The sequence below is a fragment of the Triturus cristatus genome, chromosome 6 (assembly GCF_964204655.1).
Source record: "Triturus cristatus chromosome 6, aTriCri1.1, whole genome shotgun sequence".
Lineage (NCBI taxonomy): Eukaryota > Metazoa > Chordata > Amphibia > Caudata > Salamandridae > Triturus > Triturus cristatus.
Genome location: NC_140589.1, coordinates 528,398,737 through 528,417,792, shown reverse-complemented (window position 1 = coordinate 528,417,792; position 19,056 = coordinate 528,398,737). Strand labels below are relative to the sequence as shown.

The 19,056-nt window shown below is 41.5% G+C and overlaps 1 long non-coding RNA gene across 5 annotated transcripts in view; it reads left to right on the top strand.

The window, feature by feature from the left end:
• The first annotated feature begins 4,044 nt into the window (after nt 1–4,044).
• LOC146817367 (uncharacterized) overlaps nt 4,045–19,056 on the top strand; it is a 302,612-nt gene continuing 287,600 nt past the window's right edge. For 2 of the 5 annotated variants that reach the window (XR_014962996.1, XR_014962995.1), the window contains exon 1: nt 4,061–4,183. This is a non-coding gene — a long non-coding RNA (uncharacterized LOC146817367). Of the gene's footprint in view, nt 4,184–19,056 lie in introns of all 5 variants that reach the window. The other 3 variants (XR_014962993.1, XR_014962992.1, XR_014962994.1) reach the window with 2 other exon arrangements.

Sequence of the window (19,056 nt, the reverse complement as noted above, 5' to 3'; positions counted from 1 at the left end):
CACCACACCTACCCTTCCCCCTCCTGTCCCTGCGGTGCCTGGTCCTTACCCACATGATACCCCCCCAGTTGCTGAACCTGAGGTTTAGTATGTGCAGGCAAGCTAGGGTAGACGCGTGGCCATGTATCCCCCCAAGGACACCATTGTCAGTAAGAATGGCTGAGGGTATCCCTTACTTGGCGAAGAGCTTTTCCAAAAATGTAATTACATGTTTGGTCTCAATCCCTCGAGAAATGGCTATTTCTGGCCATCTCGAGAAGAAATCAACCAATACGAAAACATACCACTCTGTACCAGAAGAGTGTATAGGACCAAGAATATCTAGTCCAACCTCTTTCCAAGGTCCATCTGATCGATTCCTTATAATCATGGGTTGCACTTTAGGTTTTGCTACTCTTTCACTCAAAGCACATTCAACACAATCTCTGATCTTACGCTCTACCTGTAAATCCATGCCTGGCCACCAATAAGACAATCTCAGTCTCTCTTTTGTCTTAGAAATACCTAGATGTGCCACATGTGCAAAATAAATAAGTTCTTACCTAATTGTACTGGGAGGAATGAGTCTCAATCCCCTGAGAAGCAAACCATTCTGTTCAGATAACTAATCTCTGACATGCCAAAATTTCTCGAGATTTTCATCACCCTTGGGTTTAAGTCTCCAACCCATGTTGACATTTTGTAAAACCTTCATTAAATCAACACATTCATGCAAAACTTTCTCCCATCTGTCTTTGTCAATAATATTCTCATCAATGGCACAAACCATTTCCTCATCTTGTTCAAACTCATCATCCTGATCTACCTCATCTTTGACAACAAGGCGAGATAAAGCATCAGCCACTTTGTTTTCTACTCCAGTTAAATATTTAATATCAAAGTCGCAATTTTGCAAACCTACAACCCATTTTGTGATTCGACTTGAGACTGCATCTATGCCTTTCTTTTTTTTAAATCTCACACAACGGCTTATGATCAGTCCTGACCTGAAAAACACCACCCCATAGGAAATTCTTTAGTTTCTTTATTGACCAATATACGGCAAGAACTTCTCTCTCCACCACTGAGTAACGCAGCTCTGCACCTCTTAAACTCCTTGACAAGAATAGTATGACATGGTCTTGAGAGTGGCCCTTTTGCAAAAGTACAGCTCCAAGCCCCTTCAAACTAGCATCTGTGATTAAAATAGACTTCTTCTCCGGATTAAAGCTACACAACTTAGGAGCAGCTTTAAAATTCTCTTTGAGAACACAAAATTCTTGCTCACAACTATCATCCCAAACAAACTCACAACCCTTGTGCAGTAGAGCCCTCATATGAACACACAATGAGGCAAACCCATTAATGAATTTACTATAATACTCCGCCATTCCTAAGAAACTCATCAGTTCTTCTTTGTTTGTAGGAGATGCCATCTTCTGTATGGCAACAATCAAACTTTCCTTAGGCAAAACACCACCCTCTGAATTAGTGTGGCCCAGATATTCAATAGAGCTTCTTCTGAACTTGCATTTATCAATTTTCACAGTCAGCCTGAAGTCATTTAACCTGCTCAATACCTTCAAAAGTCTCTCATCATGGTCTTTGTTATTTGTTCCAAAAATCAGAATGTCATCCTGATAAACTCTAACGCCAGTAAGACCTGTTAGAACATTTTCTAGAGCTCTTTGAAAAACTGAGGCCGCTGAAACTAGACCAAAAGGAAGCCTTGCAAAGCGATATGTACCAAGAGGGGTAACACATGCTGTTAAGTCTTTAGACTCTTCATCTAATCTAATTTGGTGGTCAGATCAATGGTACTAAAAACCTTTGCTCCTTTCAACAACATTAACATATCATTGATTTTTGGTAGTGAATATCGGCCAAAGAGACCCATCCCCTTTTTTAGCGGCGACTACCGGAGCAACCCATTGAGTTGTCTCCACATCCTCAAAAATGCCTTCTTTTTTAAGTCGCTCTAATTCAGATTTGACTTGCTATCTGACCGCAACAGGTATGTTGTGAACCTTGCAGCAGACAGGTTTAGCATCATCAAACAAGCGAATGTGATGAACGTAATCTTTGAGACAGCCTAACTTATCAGAAAAGACATTTGGAAACTTATTTCTCAACATAACTGAAAATTCTTTGCTTGAATTGTGGTCAATGACAGAAATAGAGTTGGAATTAAAGTTCTCTTTCAATAAAATAGGAGGTGAAGTATTCGGATCCAGCATTACGCCAAGATTCCTTTGGTGAAACCAACTCAATATGCTGTCACCTTTTTGTGAAATATAAATTTTTACGTTTGTCAACCTGTTCTTATAATCAATCAAAGCCCAGAAATAACCAAACAGCTTGATGGGTTCATCGCCATATGCAAATGGTTTTATATCAGGGCGAAAACCTTAGTTTTATCTTTCATTTGTTTAATGTAAAACTCTTTCGAGATTACGGTGATCTTATCACCTGAGTCAAAAAGAACCTTAGTGGGTTTTCCTTCGACTATAATTTCATCTGAGGGACAGTTCTTACCTTCCCCATTTTGGATTACCTGTACCTGAATTTGACCACAATCTACCTCTTCCTGGCATTCATATGTGTCATCAACATCATAATAAATTTCGCTAATTTTCCCTTTGTAATTCTTACCTTTACACATAACAGAGAAATGCCCCTTTCTCTTACATTTACTGCAAATGGACTTTCATCCTGGACACTGTCTGTCATTAGCGAAATGACCCATTTTGCCACAACGGAAACATTTCACTTGTGAAAAATCAAACTTGTTAGGAGTTTCCTTAGAGACTCCCTTCTTTTTGATTTCTTTATGGCTTACACTTTCTTTAGGAATAGTCTTAATGACCTGAATAGAGCTTTTCTCTTTACTTTCGCCATACATTTCAGGGAATGTTCAATTCTTTTCGCAATTACTATAACATCCTCTAAAGTTGGCTCATCTTTTTGCCACAACTCTTCCCTGACTCGTTCAATGCTGTAACCCAACATGAACTGTTCTCTTATTCTCTCATCCAGAGTTGCAGCAAATTTACATGATGAGGCTATCTTTCTAAGGGATGTCACATAGTTTTCAATACTCTCATCCTCCAATTGAGTCCTATGGCCAAAACGATACCTCTCAAGGATAGCACTGACCTTGGGTAGGTAGTGTTTGTTCAATTTGGCAATACAAATTTCGTATTCATTAAGATCACGATCATCAAGGTCAGGAAGATGGTCCAAAACTTCCTGACCTTCCGATCCCAAACAGTGCAAGAGCAAAGCTGTTTTCCTTTCTGCACTTAAAGAATATCCGCACACCCTTGCGTATCTCTCAAACACTTTCCACCATTTTTGCCACTTAATAGGTGGATCTCCGGGTGCTGACAAAAAGAACGGAGGTGCAGACACATTTTGCATATTTGTAAAATGAAAGATTTTTTTTTTTTTTACAAATGTGCAATTAAATCTAAAACTTTGAAGAAAGTGCAAGTTAAATAATAAATATAAACACCAAGTTATGGAAGTAGGTGTATCACAATAACATAGTGCATATAAGAGTATATATATATATGGTAACACACTTCTCCTTAAATTCACTGTTTTGACACACAAAATATAAACTAAGTGTGTGTGTCCATGTAGAGTAGAATGCATTAGCATAAAGTCTTAAAAGTGTGCGTGTCACAGTGGTGTAAATTATGACACACAAGAGTGCATGTGTCACTGTTGTAGATTTGTAGTCTTAACAAAGTGTGTGTGCCACTGTTACAACACACCATTAATTACCTTGGGGCAGCGAAGATGAAAAGTCAAGTGTGTGTATCACTGAAAAGATACACAATGACATATTTGCTGAGATTGTGCTCCAACGATGTAATGTCAGCAGTTTAAATTCGCCCTGTAACGCTTGTCATTGCGTTTGCGTGAAGACGCGATATTGACTGCCAGGAATGTTAGTAAAAAAAAAAGGATCCGATGCCTCCGAGCGTTGCTTAGCAACGCGAAAGATGGCTGCCAGTAATACGTCAGGAACGTGATGAGAAGCCACGCTAAGACACTGACGCCACAAACGTGATGATGAGACACTTCAGAGAACTCCTCGGAAGGGCAGAGCTGCACCGTGAGTGAAGTCAGAGTGGATGATGCACGAGAAATGGAGCTTTTGCACAGAGAACGATGGCTCGATTGTGAGCACAGGCAGGTGAGCGGACGGTCAGTAAATTCAAATGATGCCTCGAAGATGAAGGGCAAACGAGAATTACAAGTCCGTTAGGATAGTTTTCACAATGAGGTGCTCTGTAGAAACGCTTCTCAATAAAACTCGAGCTGCATGCAAAGCAAATGCCAGAGTGTGTCCGTGCGAAACCAACCTGATTATAAAACAGCGCCACTCATAGAGTCTTTAAATGGCAGCAGACAGATTGAAAAATTGAGAGTAAATTCCTGGACAAATTGCTCCAAAGAAAGCACAAAACAATTAGATGTAAAGATCTAGTTTCACTAACCAAAGCGCTATATGAAATCAGTTGAAAGCGGTAGGTTAAGTCCGAAATGCCAAAATTGGTAGGGATATTTTCTTGTCTTTGTTAGACGAAATATATTGTAAAATCCAAGGTAATAAATGAATGAAAAACAGTGCCTCTCATGTGTAGAAAGTAGAGACTCTTGCTGTGAACTTCATTCATGTATAAAAGTAGTGTTGGGATCCTTCCATTAGGGTGAAGCCATACTCTGTCGCCAAATGTAAGAATCAGGTGACTCAGCTTTGTTAAGAAGGTAATGAGTTTATTCCATGAAATAGATCCCATCCACATCAGACCTGTTGCAAGGATGAAAGCCAGGCTTCAACTGCCCCACCAGCTGTTCAAATCATAACATGCTGTTCACATCATAACATTCTTAAGCACCTGGCAACAGATGTAGAACCTTAAGATGCCACAGGTGACCAGCCAGCAAATTGCAGCTCTGGAGGCATAGAAAGTGTTTGGGGCCTAATAGCCTTACTGGGCCCTCTATGGCTACACCTATGGATGTTTTTGCTGCCAGAGCCGGGAACCAAAATCAAAGTAAGCTCACCGAGCTGCACCCACCGGGATCATCATTCAGAACCTACCAAACGTGTCACATTATGTTACTATTCAGAATATTCTTGAACTAAAATAGATTTACTCTTGTTCTTGAAAGAAATACATTTCTGACAGTTTTCAGTATTAAAATCTACAAAATTGGTTGTGTGTACCCACAACCCACTCCTGAAGCAGATTTACTTACATTATATATCGGTTTTGTTTTGTGATTTTGTGAAATCACAGGTGTTAAGTGTTAAAAATTAGAGTGTCGCCAGTCCTTTGATGCATATTAATGGAAATATTTTCACTGAAAATGGAAAACATCAGAGTTCCTCGTTCTGATATACAATCCGTATTACAAGTCAGTTTTCTTTTTGCATGAAATCCTAAAGGTAATTAATCACCTCCATCTTGAAATGCTAATTAACAAGCCACCTGTGGTGTGCTCTTTCAAAATATGATGAGTTAAAGCCCTTTGTCCTTTTTTGATGAGGCAACTGTTGGTTACAAAGCTACTCAGGGGAAAGGGAACCTTCCTTTAGCTCATTTATTTTCCTGTGTCTCGTGTGCGTTTTTTTCTGCTCATATTTTTGGCCTTGTACAGCTGAGTTGCACACGCATCCGGCAAAACTATCTTAAAAAAATCTTTGCCTATCAATGAATCAAGTGTCCATAGCTGTGCTCTCCTGTCCTCTACATTTCACGGGAAAAAGCACATGGCACCTGAGCCATGTCTACGTGACCTCCATATTCCCCGTAACACCACAGTCTCTTGCTGGAAAGAAAGGATTTATATTCTTCCTGCCACTCCATTGCTTTAGTCGTGCCAACTATTTCAATACTCTAGGTAGCCTTGAAACTGAATGTGACTAGAAGAATGGACCTGCTACAGCCAGTCTTTCCCAAACATGTTTCTAGGAAAGATGTTATTGCCGATGATTGGGTTCTAAAGGGTATGGAAAAATTACCCAAGTCAGTTACAATAACCTTTACGAAAATAGCCAGCATCAGGTTTTGACAGCTCACTAAACTTGGGGTCCATTTTATCAGTAAGCACCGATGTAGCTCCACACAGATAGCACAATTTGTGTTTTCTAATAATCACTTAATGACTGTATGCATGCGATCAGTCTTTCTGAAACAGTCAGTTGTCTTTAGGCCGCAGTATTTTCTGCCAAATTCTGAATATTTATTAAGTGCCTTTTGAATCCCGAAGTATATCCTGACAAATATGCCATGATCTGCACATTGTTTTGTTTGTGTCCTCAGCAAACGTGTAAAAAAACTCCGAAGTTTGGGTTTGAAGTCAGGAATTACAAATATACTATATTCAATAGTCAGCCTTTGGCACAACAGTGTGCATTTCCTTGTTCAGACGTTTGTGCAGTCTCGGTTAATGCACTATGCCACCTATTTAGATGATTGAGGGAGTCTAACCTAGTCTGCATAATGGGTAAGGTTTGAGAGCCTTTCTTCATGGCCGTTGGGGCTGGAATTAAAAATGTCCTACTATAGTCTCCTCTGCTTGGAATTAACATATGGATTGAAACAACATTAGTGCCTTCATCCCATGAGAAGGGTCTGTGGTTGCTTCCACTTGCCTTTGTTAAAAAGGTCCTGTGTAGCTTACTGATGGGGTCTGCATGCAGCTTTCTCTCCAACCGCCTTGGTCTGGACTCATTTTCTCTCAGATGCTCAAGTTACTGAGACCAAGGTCTTTCCCCAGAGTTGGTCAGAGTGGGAGTATTCGGTGGGCTTACACAACTGCTATCCTCTTAGAAATGGGCTACCTGGTGACTCACATAATTGACCTAATCGCAAATGAGAGATAAAAAGATGTTTTATGGAGACTCCTTGCACTATGCTCCAGATAACATTTGGGATGAAAGGTATAAAAGCACTTTACAAGAATTGTGCCCCAGATACTAGTTTCAATCTTAAAGGAGTGAGGGTTTGATCAGCCTATTACAGGTCTATACTTTTTGAGAAATTGCCTGAATAAATTCAGGGTTTCCCTGCTGTCCACAAAGGTTGTAATTAGGCACAACTCTTCGACTTGTGGTAATTATTACATTTTGTACATTATCAGTGCTTGTTCTCAACAGCTCTGCATCTGGCCTCTACATGTTGCCTCCTTCTATCTGTCAGTATGACTGTCATAAGCTGATTCCCTGGGAGTAGCATGCATCAAAAACACCTTTCAACAGCATTGACTCTGACTGTGTAATGTACACAGATTCTGAGTTGTGAAAGCAAGGGAGGAGCCAGTAAATTAAAATACCCTTCACTCTGAACCAAAACTCTGATGGCACCAGGCAAGTCAAGCAAGGGAGCCCGACACTAGCTAGAAAAGCTCCCTTGTCTTTTCCATCCAAACATCTATCCATTCATGCTTTACTCTTCCATCCACCAGATGGGATCCAACATTTCACCTTTATAATCTGTCATCAATTCTTTCTTTCAACCACCATTCAATCTTTCTGAATCCAACCATCAGACACTCTTTCCATCCATCCATTAAAACATCCATCCATTAAAACATCCATCATTTATGCATGCATCCATCCATTCTGTTTTCCATTTGCTGTGCAATTCTTTCAACTCCCCAACCAGCCATTGAGACTCTGAGATTTCCATTTACTCTGCCATCCTTTCACCAGTTCAGCTGCCTAGCCAGTCACTCATTCTTTCACCCACTCTTGCATCTACTCATCCATCCATCCATCCAATTAGCCCTTCCTACCCTTTCTTTACCCTTCCTTACTTTCATATTTCATCATTCCATCATTCTTTCCCTTTTCCATCTCCCCATCTTCTGATCTTCCTTACAGCATTAATTTTGACTTTTTTCTTCTGAGTTGCAGACAGAAGAGGCACATAAAGAAGCCCGACCCTAATGTAGCTGCTAAAGTTGGCGTTCACGACACCCCAGGTTCAGAGGATAGGGACTGTAAAGGAGAATGGACTAAATGCCAGACTTCTGCATATGAATGTGACAAATATTATCATATATATGTATATGACCTATGTTTACCATGGGATCTTCTTTAGAACTGCACAAACATGAGGTTTGTAAGGGGATGTTCGAAAGCTTTGAATAGGAATAGTGTCTAGCGAGTGCTGCAGTCAAGAATAGTGCTTTAAATTCATGCCAAATCAACATTCAGGTTTTAACCAGAAAAAAAGAAGGAAAAAAATGATATCCTCTTTTAGTACCAAAATCTTAGACCAGTAAGTGTGAAACACCCACATGGACAAATTAAAGATGAAGAAACTGGCAGTGCACATTGGCTAAATGTATTAGAATTCTACACTTAAGCATATGCAAAGTACATTAAAGTCCCATCTATTGTTTTTGTGGGAATTTAATTTCTGAACCTACGTGATTAACACATGCACTCTTTTGGGCAGATTTACAAGAACTGGCGCATCTCTGCATATTAGCAGAGATGTGTCAGTTAAATTGCGTGACGTAAAAAAAAGCCTTGCGCCACCATGTATATATCACATTTACAATGCGGCCCACAGTGGTGCAAGGATAGACGGATGCGTGATGCATCTTTTGGCGGAAAGGCAGCGCATTGCTGGAGTCGTTTTGTAAGCATGACGCAACTCCAGCAATGGTCAGGAATGCCTGTTCCCATCATGCTGCGTCATACCTAATGCCTGCTTCAAGCAGGTGCAAGGTTTTGACGCAGTGGCATCGTAAAAGTGACTCCGAGAATTCTTGTAGATTTCACTATGTCACTTTTACGAGGCTTCCTTGTGATGGAACGCCCACCCTGCATACATTATACCTGACACAGGTATAATGTAGCGCAGGGCTTTACAACGTGGCGCATCTCCCTAGATGCATCACGTTGTAAATATGTTGCATCGTGGCACATTGTTTATGACGCCGCTGCGTCACAGAAGTGATGCAAAGGCGGCGTAAAAAGTTGTCACAAGGGGCTTGTAAATCTGCCCCTTTGTGTTTTCAGTTTATTTACGCAATTTTAGGGACAAGATTGAATTATTACATAGTGGATGTCAGCCCTCTTGGACTTAATGGTCATTAGCTCATTGAAGTTATGTTTCCATATGCTCTCATAAAGGAGGGCTTCATGAAATTATTTACCAGATTAAGTTTTATACTAGCTAGTGTATGTTTTGGTACTCTGTTGACAGAGTACCTTTTATCCTACTCAGCAATATTTATTGATCCGATATGTTGAAATCAAATATATAAGTAAACATTTCCTTTTCCTCAGCGGAATGTCACTATTTTATTTAAATGTTTGATATTATACCAATTAGGCAATATAAACAATATGCATTTTATAATCTGACCATAAAAAACTTAAAACATCAAAATGCATTTCATTGTTTAAAACCTATGACAAGTAGTCTAATAAATATTCATAATAACTAATGCTCAAAACTATGCGAAAGTAAGAGGAGGGAGATAGAACCTGTTTCACAGCAACACGTGTTAATGGGAGACAGGACAGATGGCAAAGATAGAAAATGGGAGATAACAACAGGGATGGAGAAAATAAAGGAAGTGCAGGAGAGAGAAATAAAGGAAGAGAGATGCAGGAAAGGAAAGAGGAATGGAGAAACAAAAGTGTTGGAGCCACTGAGAGAGGGATGAGAAAAGAGAGAGAGAGAAGGAAAGGAAGAGAGTAAGATAAGAGAAGAAGATACAGATGGAGGAAGAGAAAGGGAATCAGGGAAGGGGAGAGAATAATAGATAGAAATAAAGGGTGAGAGCAAGATAAGTATCCCACGTCAGGTGACAAAAGACAGAGCCAGGGAGAGTAAGAGTGAGAGAGAGAAGGGTGTGGATGAAGAGGGGGAGGATACAGAAAGAGATAGAGATAGGGAAGTAGGGAGGGAGTGAAAGGGAGCCAGGAAAGGATAGATGAGAGATAGACAAAGTGATGGCTGGAGAGATGGAGAGAAAGAAAAGGAAGCAAGGAAAGAGACAGGGATAGGTGGATGAAAAAGGAGAGAAGGAAATCAGGGTTTGGGGAGAGGTAAGGAGAAAGTAGAGAGAGGGATGGGAATGGAGACAGGGAATGAATGAGGAAGTGAGATATAAAGGGCCTGATTACAATGGCGGGGAGACCGCCACAAGCAGGCTGTCGGTGGCGGTCCCCCTGCCATTTTCAACAACTTTACTGCCTGCCACATTTGGATGGCGGGCAGCTGTGTGGCGATCAGAAAGACGGACCGCCACAGTTCCAACCGTCAGACCATCAGAGACAGAGTAATGCCTACAATGGTGGCGGTGCCTGCCAGGCTCCGCTGAAGGCATTACAATGTTCCTTTCCACCGGCACTTTCATGGTGGTGAACACACCATGAAAAGGCTGGCGGAAAGGAACATTGGGCCCCCTAGCTGTCCGCCATCGTAATGGGGCCCAAAGTGAGGGAGAATGTGGAGAGAAGAAGAAAAGGGAGATAGGGATGGAGTGAGAGAGGAAGAAATAAAGTGATGAAGAGAGCAGGTAAATGAAGAGAAGTGGATATAGTGAAGAACAGATGGAGGAATAGAAGATGGGAGAGAAGGGGACGAAGGGTATGAAAGATTGAAGGAGAGACAGAGAGGGGGGAAGAGAGGAAGAGAAAGAGAGGAAGGAAAGGAGGGAGGGAGAAAGACAGAGTGATAATGAGAGACGAATAGAAAGGAAGGCAGAGAAGGAGAAGGAGAGAGAGATAGAAAAGGAAGGATGGACAGAAATTAAGACAGGAAGAGAGAAAAGGAGGGATTGCAAGAGAACGAAAGAGAAAAAACAAGAGGCAGTAAGAGGGCTAGAGAGAAAAGGATGCAGCGAAGGAGCAAGGGATGGAGAGAGAAAATGAAGGACAGAGCAAGAGAGGGAGAGAAAGGAAGACTGAATAGGGAAGAGAGGAGAGAGAGTAATAAAACAGAGGTGTAAAAAATCATAGCTGGAGACTGGAGAGAGTATTACAATGAATATTTTCTTTCCTTTTACCAATTAATTTTCTTGTTCTTTAAGCTTAAAATATTACTGTCTACAGCTACGTTTTACCTATTTGGAATATGTGCTTTCTGCCTGTTTAAATGAGAGTTTAAAAGATGGAGTTGGTTAATGTTCATCAAATTCCAAGATGGAAGGCTGATATAGTTGAGTTTTTCTTTTGCTGGTAGTCCCTCTGCCTCCCAAATCACCTTCTGCTTACAGTAGCTCTGGTTGGAGTAATACTCTCAACAGAAATGAAGTGAAATTGCTGTCACCTGTCTTAACATGTCTTTTCATGTCCAGTTCACCTCAGCAGTTATATGCTATATAACCCCTGCTTCTGAATATTGATTGGCTGCCCTTCTAGGCACCTTAAGCTATCCTCTCCTAATTAACCATTTCTTTAAAGCGCCTTCTACTACGGATGTATTTTTACCAATTCAGTTAGCATTCTTATGTGTTCAAAGAGATCACCCTCCAATCAACTTGCCTTACATCTCTTTCATTCTTTCAAATTACCCTCCACCATTTCATATCTATCATATTTACTCCTGACCGCTTGCTTCTAATGTGTATTCATCTTGCCTTGACATCTAAGAAGCCTTTTGTGTGGTTACTGGATGATAGTTGGATCCACTGGCTTTCGATCTTTGCTGAAAACAGTGGTATTGGCACATCTTTGGATCTTTCTAATGAGGGCTTCACTTGGGTTGGCGTTAAACTGATGAAGTGGTGTGATGTTCAGGAAGTCTTGAAAAGCGTATGTGATTGTCAGCAACCTAAAGTTCTCCTTGGTGACTGTGGTTGGAACAAATTGGGGGGTACATTTACTAAACTTTCATGCATGGCATTACAGCAAGCAAAGCTGCAGTGCTGCTTTGCGTGAAAGGGAGAAAGCAGGACGGTGCCATTTCTAAAAAAATACGACACTCATATTCTCTTCCTCTACAAAAATACGACACTCATATTCTCTTCCTGAGTGCTGATGCACAAACAGTCTGTCCAGCCACACACACACCTATGCACAATGCTTTAAAGAGGTGTGCATGCTGTCTAGCATAGATTTTGTATTGGAAGGGAAAAAAACTATGCTGAGGCATTTGTTAAATGTTTCCCTCCTTGTGTATGCGCTGTACAGTGCACCACATATGCAATGTAGGAAATGTTGTGAGAAAGAAAAACATTTCAACTGTTTAACCTTTTCCTTGAGGCATCATTATTTTTTGGTGCAAAGCCCTGTTTACCATTGTTACTAGATATAACTTTGCAACTTTGGGAAGCATCACTGAGCCACTCGTAACTCGGAGGAGGAACGCTGCCATCCATCACCTGCCTGCCTACCTGCTAACAGCAAGCGGAGCCCTGCAGTCGTGGTCGCACCCGCCGCCGTGCCTTTACACCGCGCGGTCGCGGAGCGGTGCGGACCACATTTCCCAGCTTGCCCTGCGACTCCGCCCATCGCCCGATTCCCGCGCCGGAGGAGCTGAAAAGAGGGCAGCTTCCTCCGCCTCGCGGACGCGCGCGGGCGGCGCCGGGCTGAGCCCGGGCAGAGGGCGGGCCGTCTGTGGCCGTCCGGGGCTGGCCGAGGCTGGGCTGGGGCCCCCCCCTAAGCTGTGAGTGCGGGTAAGTGGTTACTTACTGTAGAATGATTGAACACGCAACCCCGCCGACCAGCTCCGATACCATCGCTCCTATACGTGGAAATCTCGTTACACTTACCACCTCATTTGAGCATATGTTGGAGGATGCTGTTAACAGAGTAAATAAGGAAATCGAGATCACTGAGAGGAGGCTCTCTATGGGCTATATACCCCCATACCAACAACAGCAAGAGGGCTCTAGGGAAAACGAAACTGAGACCGTGACTGTGATGCCTGTACCATTAATCCCTACTGTAATTATTAATAAGCCAGCACACTCTGGGACTACCAGCGAGGGCCACATAATGACTGATGCTGTAATCACCATTTCTGATTCCCAGCAAAGTCCTAGACCCATTAGTGATAACAATTCCATCGCAACATCAGTAAAAACCGTGGGAGAGAAAAGGAAGAGGGGCCCTGGTAAAACCACCAAAAGCAAGAGGAAACAGCCCCCTTGCAACAAACTTCAACCGACGCCCATGAGTATGTGGTCACGAAGCTCGGATGATCCTGGTAGGGCTCCTAATGATTCCATCGTGCACCCAGCAATAAGCACCCCTGATCCTACAACTTTGACAGCGGGCCGTACCTCTACCCTTACACAAACCGAGCCCGTGCCAAGGAACTCCCCACTGGTAAACCCGAATGGGAATCTAATTGACACTATTGTGGACTCCACCTTTAACCGATTGAAGGACCTAATGGTAAACCAGTTCAATGTTATTTTTAAAAGACTAGACAGACTGGAAAGCATTATAAAAAATGAGGAAACCAAGAGAAAAGGGTCCATGACCATTGATCTGACCAGAGGCGAAAAGCATCTAAAGGATCTCGACGCTCTCCATAACAGACTGTTAGAAGGCTTGAGCAATAGTGCTCCGCCTGGTCCAATTAGTATGTGTAACGAATGTACTGGGAGGGTTAATCCTAATCTACCATCAATTAATCCCACACACAAGGCACACACTCTGAACAACCCACCCGGTATCTTGCCCCCCCCCCCATATTGTACCAACCGTTAAAGTCACATCCGGACCTGTAAATCTAGTCCCTAACACAACCAACAGACCTTTAGCCGCCCAACAGGCACATAAATGTACGGAAGTTATCCTTCAGTTGCCTCCAGAAGCCTGTCCCTATGTAACAATATTAGCTGGTGTACCTCCGCTTAGACCTAACCAGACCGAGTCGTGGGATGAGCTTAAAAACAAATGCCTGGACTGGATATGTAAACACAAGGGTGTCGGATGGGAGATCGCCAATGACATCCTAATGGTTCGTAGGGTGGCCTGGGTGGGACCTTCTACCAAACACATCATGGGAGACTGCATAGTTATATCCTTAAGGTCTCCTTCATTGGCCAAATGGCTGCTGAACGCCCCATGTGATTCATCTACCAGACCCACTAATATTATCCTTGTACCGTTGGGTTTCTTTTACAGACCCCGAGCAACACCATATAATAACACTAATCTGGCACCTCAGTTATTTAATAGGTTTAGCACTTTATCTGACTTGGATAACCAGGATTGACCAATACATAACCCTATTATTACAGAAACATCAGTATTGAGCCCCAGGCGTGACAACCCTGATATAGCTGAACACAGTCCCACTGATAATCCGTTGGGATCACGGACGGTCGAACCTGCATTAGTCACTTTCTTTACGACCACTGTTCCCAAACCTTATGACCAAAACTTGAATATACTCAGTTGGAACACTGCAGGCCTGAAAGCGAAGTTGAATACAAATGATTGGGTCAATATGGTCAATCGATTCGATATCCTGATGTTCCAAGAAACCTGGTGCACTAGTAACCTATTACTTGAGGGCTTTTCATGCTACAACAAACTTGCATCTATCCCTAACTCTGGTAGGCCAAGCGGGGGTTTATCGATATGGATAAAAATCACCGACGGTAATAGCATCAAACTTATAGATACTAACAATGATAATGTCCAGGCCTTGATTTACACGCATGGGATTACGGTCTGTCTAATTAATTTTTATAACAACGATTTTACATCTGTGCCTAACAAAAACTTTATCGGGTTATTTGAATTCATCGATACCCTGACGCAGGATAGAAAATATGGTAAATTAGATGGCATTTGTCTGGGGGGTGACTTCAATGCCCATCTGTATAACAGTACGCACACATCCGCTACAACTAGCACTGGGAAAACTCCTTGCAGCAGAGGCAATGAATTGTATAACTATCTATCTACTTATGATTTAGTCGATGTAATGGTAAAAGTCGGCCTCGACCCAGTTAACCCCCCACTGCCGACTTACAGAGGACGTGGCTGCTCATCCACCATTGACTATATCTTTATTTCAGCTTCACTCGAAAATTTTTTAGTTAAGGCCGAAGTTTTAGGTACTAGCTATAGCGACCATAATCCAATTTTTACCACTATTAGATTTTTTAATAAATCCAGAAAACGTAAAGAGATAGGGGCCAAAGACCTGACACTATCCACTGACAAGTTGAAAGTCATGTGGAGAGGGATAGACAATAATGCATTACTGGCCCGTATTATAAAATCCCACCGCCCATCTATAGAGACATGTTTGTCTAGTACTTGCCCCGGTGCAGACATCATTAAGGTTTTTACTACGTTGTGTGCTGGTATAAAATCAGAAATCTCGAAGCCAGTGACGACCCAGAGCATGGGCCCCAGATGGTTCGACGACGCTTGCTCTAGTGCAAATAGGTCGTTACGTGACGCCCTAAAAACCGAACCCAGGGACGTGGCATTAGTTAAGCTCCTGAGAGCGCGTTATAAGTCCGCAACTAAAATCCGCGCAGAGATGGTGTTAAAGGAACGGTGGGATTCCCTCGCCCGCGCTGCAGCTCTCAAAGACGTAACGGGGTTCTGGAGAGAGGTGAAAGCATTTAGATCCTCAGGTTCAAACATCACCCCCATAGGCTGCAATATAACTAGCAACGTATGGGAAGAGCACTTTTCAAAAATTTATTTGGCCAATGAAATAAGCTCTGATTATCTCCCCTTACCTCCACACGTATCTATATTACTGTCTGAAGTTGAAGATGCCATACACGAAAGCGCAGGGAATAAAGCACCCGGCCCAGACGGGCTGTCTATCGACCTCATTAAATCTCAACCAGATCTCTGGTCCCCTCTTTTATGCAATGTTTTTAACAATTTGATAAACTCTCCCATCCCAGAAACATGGACCACAAGCATAATAGTACCCATTTTTAAGAAAGGGGACAGATCCAACCCTTGCTGCTACCGCCCTATATCCCTGATCGACAACACCCTGAAGATCTTGGGGCGAGTCGTTTTTAATAAAATCCGGAATTGGGCTGAAGATGAACAAATTTTAAACTGTTGCCAGCTGGGCTTTAGGAGCCACGTTGGCACGGTTGAACAGTGTCTAAATCTAAATCTCATACTGGGGAAATATACAGTAGCAAAAAAAGTACCCTTATATTTGGGTTTCATGGACCTAACTTCAGCGTTCGATTTTGTCAACCGTTCACGCCTATGGGAGATCCTTTTAAACTATGGATTGGACAATGCACTTGTACACTTTCTAGCATATCTGCATAGAGATTTGAAAGCACGGGTGAGGATTAATAACGACGGCGAGGTTTCTAGGGATATTTTAATTGGCAGAGGGGTCAGACAAGGGTGTGTCCTGGCCCCTCTGCTTTTTATTCTTTATATTAACGAATTGAACAACTCTCTGATCAAATTATCTAGCGATGTACCTAAAATTAACGGCGAATTGTACCCTGCACTTTTATATGCAGACGATGCGGTCCTTATGGGCCGCACACCTAAAGTTTTACGTATTTTAATCTCTGGCTTTGTATCTTTTATGGGAGATCTGGGACTATGCACCAATTTTAACAAATCATTCATAATGTCTTGTGGACCTAAAAAACACTGTATAAAGAATATAAGGATCGGAACAGATCTTTTAAAAAGCACGAGCACTTTTCCCTACCTTGGTTTAGTCTTTTCTGACACAGGCTCATGGAAATCGCATGTAGCCAGAGGTAGAAATAAATTAGGTTTGGCAATCAACTCTATAATGAGTCTGGGACAACCAAAAAAGGCCGATGTTGTGACCCCTCTACTGCAGATCTACAGAACCCAATGCCTGCCTACTGCGACTTATGGCTCTGAAGTATGGGGGTTCACGGACTGCAGCGGGATACAATTAGAAGAAAATAGATTCTGCAGGAGGTTACTTGGGGCACAAATCTCATCACCCACCTTTTTGTGTCATAAAGAATTGAATCTACATTATGTAGAAGACTTTATCAAATCTCGCCCCGCCTTATTTTGGCTGAAGATATGGCGCAATCCTGCAGCCATTTTAACACAACGAATTATAATGGACTGCCTGAGTTGCGATAGGGGCAAACATATACCCTGGCTCAACGCCGTTCACAAAAGCCTGTCTAGTATACACCTAGAACATAGCTTTTCCCTTCCCCTTGCTGCCGAAAACATAATTTTAAAATCAGCAAGGGATGCACTATACGCCCTATATCGCACTGATAGAGCAAAGGCAGAGTTTAGCAAACCTTCTATCATTAGATACATGTCCATCCCGAGTACAGTCGACACTAACTATTCAAAACCACAGGAATACTTAAGGAAAATTATAGGGAGATGGAACAGGCGTTTGCTCTTTCGCCTTAGGGATAACAGTGTAAAATATCTCCTATGTTTCCCTATCGGCTTCAACAAAAATCTGGAGGACACAGTCTGCCCATGTGGCATTGGCTGCAAACAAACCTTACAACATTTTTTGTTTTTCTGCGGATTTTATGTAAGGTATACCAAGCATTACCTCATCCCCCACTTTAGAGCTCATGGGACGACTAATTATATCTCTGCATATGAAGAAATACTACAATTGGGCAGTGATGATATGATTTTTCGTGTTAGCTCCTTTTTATCAGCAGCTATTAAATCTAGAGCTTCTATGCTTTCCTGATGATAAATGTTATTAACAATCAAAAGGTACTGACTATGGCTAACCAAGACATATCTATTTTGTTTAAAAAAGTCATTGTAATTATCTATCTGTACTATAACTATGTCTACATGCCTGCTATTTTGCACAGTAATGATGAGGTTTTCTCTACAACTTATTTTAGATACATTATCGTCTATTTTTAAATTCAATAAGACTATAGTATACAGGGTCTACAATGATAAAATTCTGATCCTATCGTTGGATGTTTACAATTTGCTCATTTGCACAGAGTTTAAAAGTTTACATCTTGCGTCTTTGCACAGCCTGATTGATGGACAATGTACATACTACTGGCTAAACCCATTTCTCCCCTTTTAAAAAAATCGCTTTTTTATCTTTTTCGCTATGTATTTGCTTCATGACATCTATTTTTATTCGTTATGTTTTATTTTTCTCGAGTGAAGAATGTTTGTTATATGTTTACAATGATGTTGTACTTTTATGGATCTTTATTGAATCCGAATAAAGTTAAACTGAACTGAACTGATAACTTTGCATCAGAACCATAATTGGTAGCATAGAAACAGTTGTGTACCACCCACGGGATGCATCCTTGAAGCAAAGCAACGCAAAGTAGAAAAAGCGCTAATTTACGGCTACTTTCTAGTGCAAATAAAGTTTTGCATTGGATTGTAAATCCCAATTCAAAACTTTGCGGTGATTTATATCACTTTGTGCCATTTTTCGGCAGTACAGATTTTTAAAAAATCTACCTCATGGTGTTTGAAGTAAACTTTATCTGAAAATCAGCATGAAGAACACTTTAAGAGTCATTGTGACCCTTTTGCCTTCTTCCACAAGTGTGTTCGTAATACAGCATCATGAAGAAATGGATTTGGACTACCATGTACTGTCCTCAGTTTGAAAAAGTCAAAAAGACTGATATTAAAACTGTGTCAGCATTCTCGTGTGAACATGGGATGCAATCTACCTACCACACTATTATTAATTTTGACTTGCTGAGTGTCTGTTGCTGATGTCAATAACCAAATGTTTGTTACAAACATTAAGGACTGTCTTCAACACCTCCTAGTATAACGTTCTTCAACCCAAACTATGAAAGAGGCCATTTTGGAGCCAAACTATGACTGAAAACTTTTATTCTATTTTTCTTTTTCCTCTTACTATTTGTCAATCTCCTCTCTCTTTTTTGGATTTAAAACAATTGTGATTCTCTGTTAGACCGCTATTTACATTCTATTCAATCATTTTAGTTTTGTTTGCCCTGTCTTTAGGGCTGTGAATCGCGATTCGTGGATTTTGAATCAGTAGTAAATTGTATCTCTTTTGCTAGTGAAAAAGCACTGCTTTCTCTTTTCTTTTTCATACTTTCATCTTTTAGGTTTTTCAGTCTCCCTGCCAGCCT